We start from the raw sequence: 6,000 nt of genomic DNA, 5'->3' as shown, positions 1-6,000 counted from the left end.
ACAAATCAGGGATTGTTTATCTTTAGCCTGTGTCCCCATGCTACTCACGACTACTGGGCTTCTCATGCTGCTCACGTCCACTCTGACCCCTGCTACCAATCACAATGGACTATTAATATGTCCTAAGTCATCTATAGATTTGTCTATAAACTTTACCCAATACCTGGAAAAGACTAAAAAAGTTCTGACTCCGGGTAAATGGAGGACTAGTCTAGCAGGCTGATAGTCTACACAGTATCTCAGGTCAGGGGGATAAGGGGAGGTCTTGAAACCCCCCCAATCACAGTTCCACTTTTAGTTCCTCTGTAAAACCCATTCACCTCTCAGTCACTCAGGCGGTGAGGAATGCACACTCCACTCCAGCTTCACTGGTAAGTGAGATGCTTGGTAAATGTTAATACAGTCATTATTAGGCATACAACTTGATTGTGAGCTTAGAGATGTATGAGCTTGGAAGACCGTTCGTTACAACTGGGCACTGAAGAAAATAAGGAATGTGCATGGTGAGGATGATTTTATTTAAACAGAAACCTGAAAGACCAGCCTTGCTTGGAACTATAATATTTACTTCAGTGGAAAGGAAGGGCGGTTTCATAACAAAGAACCAGCTATGAAAGAGGAACACTCGATTCAGGAACAAACTGGTATCTGTCATCATACTGTCATCATGGCACTCAGTCATACTGACTTTTGACACGACTTTTAGGACGATAGAAGATCAAGCTATACTTATTAAATAGTAAAAATATGAATAAAATATCTGAAATATTTCACTAAATATAAAAGTGGACGGAAGAAGAGTCTGAGACTTCTGTGACAGTCACAATGGTTTAACAGCTACACCATTAATATGGACACTGTTAAATTAATGAACAAGTTGATGGAGCAACAGACACCATTGCGCCACGGACACAGTTTAACGAGCCAGTTGACACATTCTAATTGTGTCGCTGCTGATTGAATCGCCAGGGCGGAAAATAGGATAGGATGACCTTTAATGTTCAATAATTTATTTTATTGATTGATTATTATGTCTACAAAATGGTAAATGGTTATTTTGTCTAAAAAAACGATCATTTTCGCAAGACTTTGGCTCAGTGAAGTGGACACAATGTTTTCAGTTTGGGTCTATTAACTTTAATGGTACAGTGCTTCAATGGCCTAGAGTCCTGTGTAAAACTTCCACCTGTCAGATATTTTGGGTTCAAAGTTGACATAAGGTACTATACAATTGAGAAAAATCTATATGACCTGGCAGCACCTCTTGCACTATAATATTTATCTCTCTGACCCTCTGGACCCTTTCAGCAAACACAATTTGAACACAGAAAAAATGATGTCATTCCTAATCTGGAGCAATGAACAGAGAAAGATACACAATCCCACTGCCTCACATTCGCCCTCACATTCGTCAAGGTCATACAGTGCGTTAGTCATGAGTGAGAGAGTTTGTCACAGTTTATCAGTTCGTTATCAGAACACCATGTGACTTGGCTCTTATGACACCATTCTCATATTCCATTCCATTAATTCAGGCACAAACCAGTTTTTTTTAAACTAAACCCAGTTCTAGAATACATTAGCTCATTCTGGTCATTTAACATTACATTCCCCCTATATATTTCCTAACCCTACCACCCCTCCCCTGATTGGAGTAAACTAACGTTTATCTTCGAGCACATATACAGTACACTCTGATCTTAATTCCAACCCTTAGATGTCCACATACTAACCCATCTTTCCAAGTACACTACCATTTTACTATTTCCTTTTGCAATACATCCTTTTATCCTTTTATGTGAATTCTTACGAGGGTCGTGAACCTCTCTATTTGTGCCAATTCTACCAATATTGCCCTAAAAATGTATATTTTACCTAAGAGTATAATCATATTTCCCATTAATTGATCAAGGTTTTTTCAGATCTCCTAACAGTGCTGTTTGTAAGTCCATCTGAACACAGACGTTATGACTTCACAACCACTCCTGGACCTGACTCCAAAATGCCATGCGTTGTCCTGTAGAGCTTGCAATGCCATGCGTTGTCCTGTAAAGCTTGCAATGCCATGCGTTGTCCTGTAGAGCTTGCAATGCCTTCGTTGTCCTGTAAAGCTTGCAATGCCATGCGTTGTCCTGTAGAGCTTGCAATGCCATGCGTTGTCCTATGGAGCTTGCAATGCCATGCGTTGTCCTGTGGAGCTTGCAATGCCATGCGTTGTCCTGTAGAGCTTGCAATGCCATGCGTTNAGCTTGCAATGCCATGCGTTGTCCTGTAGAGCTTGCAATGCCATGCGTTGTCCTGTGGAGCTTGCAATGCCATGCGTTGTCCTGTGGAGCTTGCAATGCCATGCGTTGTCCTGTAGAGCTTGCAATGCCATGCGTTGTCCTGTGGAGCTTGCAATGCCATGCATTGTCCTGTGGAGCTTGCAATGCCATGCGTTGTCCTGTGGAGCTTGCAATGCCAGGGTTGTGGGTTCAATTCACATGAGGGGACCCAAACAAAAATGTATGCAGTCACTCTGGAAAAGTGTCTACTAAATTGTAAAAGTGAACCACTGAAGGACAGTACCAAAAAATATTATCTGTTTCCTTGTGGCAGTCTGCACAGGGCTTACTGTTCAACGCCCCATATATTGATAATTGTTTTTGTGGTGAGAATTGTATATAATAGTTTAAATTGAAAAGAACGAATTGATGCATCAATTGTTGTTTAGTATATCAGTTCATAAACCCAATGCTACAGTATTGGGACATCAAAAATCTGTTCCCAGTTATCTTAGTTCCCAAACCTCTCAAACTTAAGATAAACTGAAACGTTTAATGATTTATACTAGTCATTTTAATCCATGCATGGCAAACCAATACATTCCTTCCTCTGAGTAATTGCCTCTTCCATTTTTGTGGCTGAACTGCAATGAATTGGTTATACTTTTGTATTAAGCATACCTCTCTATAGACCTTTGTTAATTGCTTGTGTTACATAATTGTACAGTCTTTATTTACAATTCATAAACAATATACCTTACTTATACTTTTTTTTGCCATATAATTTGCTGTAATATTTGTTTAGCCTCTTCTGGAGGATGGCATTGGACTTGTAACCAAATCTATGTGGCTTCGTTTTCAAGGGAGGATACTTTAAAACAAGGTTCCATTGTCAATTCACCAGAAATTATTGGTTTTAAGCTGTATAACAACAAAAAGCCCCCTTTTGAACATTGGATGTGCCTCTCTTAGTAGCCTGCTGGAAAACCAGTTTGGATTTCGATATCATTTTGGTATAATGAAGGCTTTAAGAGAGAGGTTTAATGCATTAATAGTTCATATTTTTAACCCTCCAAACTCATGTTCGTTATATAAATATGCCCATTCAACTTGATCTGGTTTGCCATTCCAAATAAAATGCAATATTTTTCTCGCATGACTTGAAAAAGGATTCTTCTGGAGTCGGTAGAAAGGTTTCTCAAACTCGGTCCTTCGGACCCCAACGGGTGCATGTTTTGTTTTTTGCCCGAGCACTGCACAGCTGGTTCAAAAAATCATCAAGCTTTGATCATTTGAATCTGCTTTGTAGTGTTAGGGGTCCCGAGGACAGAATTTGTGAAACACTGAGGTAGAGCGCAGCGGTCTAAGGCACTGCATCTCAGTGCCTTAGAACAAATTATTATTTACAATGACGGCCAAACCCAGCCAACGCTGGGGCAATTGTGTGCCGCCCTATGGGACTCCCAATCACGGCCGGATGTGATACAGCCTGTAATCAAACCAGGGACTGTAGTGACACCTTTAGCACTGAGATGCAGTGCCTTAGACCGCTGCGCCACTCGGGAGCCCAATATAATGCCCTATGTTTGCAAAAAGAAAATATATATATTACCAGTTGGAAAAAAAACATTTTGCATAATGCAATATACTCGGCAAGGGTGATTGATACAGCAGCACCGTGCTATCACTAGAGATGAGAACTTTGTGACTAACTTAGTGATTCAATTAGTGACTTAGTGACTCACTACTTGATCGAAAGGCCCACCAACCTCAGAATGTATTGATTAAATGCCAAGACACATGTTGCGTCCAGGGCCAGGCTGCCCACCACTGTGCCCGGTGTTCAGATCAGGGTATGTCTTCCGCTGCAGTACGCCTTAATCAGAAAATGCCAGCAGCACAGCCATCAGCACCTGCCACGTGCCAGAACGAGACATAGCTGAAATATTCATACTGCTCTTGTCAAGACTCATATGTGAAGCCCCACTGAACCTTTTGGGGGCCACTGAGACCTGGCGTTGCTGCCGGAGAGAGAGGAGGGGAGCTGCGGTGCTTGATTATGCTACAGGCAGTCTAAAGTAACATTCCAATTCTCCACTAAAAAGTGCAGGTTCACATTCCCTAGAAGATTTAAAAAGCATTGGGTATATGATAGACAAGACTCTATGTACGGTACATCAATGCCAGGTCGCAGTTGTAAATGAGAACTTGTTCTCAACTGGCCTACCTGGTTAAATAAAGGTGAAATAAAATGTAAAAAATGCAAACCTTTAATTAATCACTGAGAGGGTGAACGAGTACACACTTCAAGAAGGGGGAGGGTTGGAATTTAACCCATGGCTGTAGGATAGGATTAGGTGTGCGTGCGTGTGCGTGTGCGCGTGCTTATGCAGGAGAAAGTGAATAGTGCTTATAGTGGGTCTGAGACTGATTTAAGCTGAGGCTGCTGGCTGGGCTTGTTCAGCTTGTTCAGCACACCTCTCCCTGACTGAGCCCACGTGATGTCCCCACTGGCTCTCAGCCTCTCTCTGGGGAGACAGAGTGCTGCCAAGGAAACCTCATTCACCTCCATCACAACTTGAAAAGTGTCCTCTGCTGTAGCAGTACTTTTGATCTGCTGCGAGGGGAATCTTTAAGGTGGCGAAGGAAACAAGTTATCTGCAAGTAATGACACACTCACCTCAGGAGTATATATATATATATACATACATACACAGCACCAGTCAAAAGTTTGAACACATCTACTTATTCAAGGGGTTCTCTTTATTTTTACTATTTTCTACATTGTAGAATAATAGTGAAGACATCAAAACTATGAAATATCACATATGGAATCATGTAGTAAACCAAAAAATATAAAAACAAATCAAAATATATTCCAAAATTTTGATTCTTCAAAGTAGCCACCCGTTGCCTTGATGACAGCTTTGCACACTCTTGGCATTATCTCAACCAGCTTGCATCAACTGGAATGCATTTCAATTAACAGCTGGGCCTTGTTAAAAGTTAATTTGTGGAATTTCTTTCCCACTTAATGCATTTGAGCCACAAGGTAGGAGTGGTATACAGAAGATAGCCCTATTTGGTAAAATACCAAGTTCATATCATGGCAAGAACAGCTCAAATAAGCAAAGAGAAATGACAGTCCATTATTACTTTAAGACGCGAAGTTCAGTCAATCCGGAACATTTCAAGAACTTTTAAAGTGTCTTCAAGTGCAGTCGCAAAAACCATCAAGCGCTATGATGAAACTGGCTCTTATGAGGACCGCCACAGGAAAGACCCAGAGTTCCCTCTGCTGCAGAGGATAAGTTCATTAGAGTTACCAGCCTTAGAAATTGCAGCCCAAATAAATGCTTCACAGAGTTCAAGTAACAGACACATCTCAACATTAACTGTTCAGAGGAGACTGCATGACTCAGGCCTTCATAGTCGAATTGCTGCAAAGAAACCACAACTACAAGACACCAATAAGAAGAAGAGACTTGATTGGGCCAAGAAACACGAGCAATGGACATTAGATCGGTGGAAATCTGTCCTTTGATCTGATGAGTCCAAATTTGAGATTTTTGGTTACAATCGCCGTGTCTTTATGAGACACAGAGTAGGTGAACGGATGATGTCTGCATGTGTGGTTCCCACCGTGAAACATGGAGGAGGTGTGATGGTGTGGGGGTGCTTTGCTGGTGACACTGTCTGTGATTTATTCAGAATTCAAGATGCACTTAACCAGCAT

At 41.3% G+C, this 6,000-nt stretch overlaps 1 protein-coding gene across 1 annotated transcript in view; it reads left to right on the top strand.

Annotated features, from left to right (window-relative positions):
* Window positions 1-307: 307 nt before the first annotated feature.
* Window positions 308-6,000, top strand: part of ivns1abpa (influenza virus NS1A binding protein a) — a 43,436-nt gene continuing 37,743 nt past the window's right edge. Inside the window, exon 1 of the mRNA XM_024003674.1 lies at window positions 308-371. The gene's annotated coding sequence lies outside the window, so the exon portion shown is untranslated. The remainder of the gene's footprint in view (window positions 372-6,000) is intronic.

This window comes from Salvelinus sp. IW2-2015, linkage group LG16 (assembly GCF_002910315.2).
Source record: "Salvelinus sp. IW2-2015 linkage group LG16, ASM291031v2, whole genome shotgun sequence".
In the NCBI taxonomy this organism is placed as follows: domain Eukaryota; kingdom Metazoa; phylum Chordata; class Actinopteri; order Salmoniformes; family Salmonidae; genus Salvelinus; species Salvelinus sp. IW2-2015.
The sequence above is the reverse complement of the archived record's forward strand: the minus strand, read 5'-3'. Positions and strand labels throughout refer to the sequence as shown.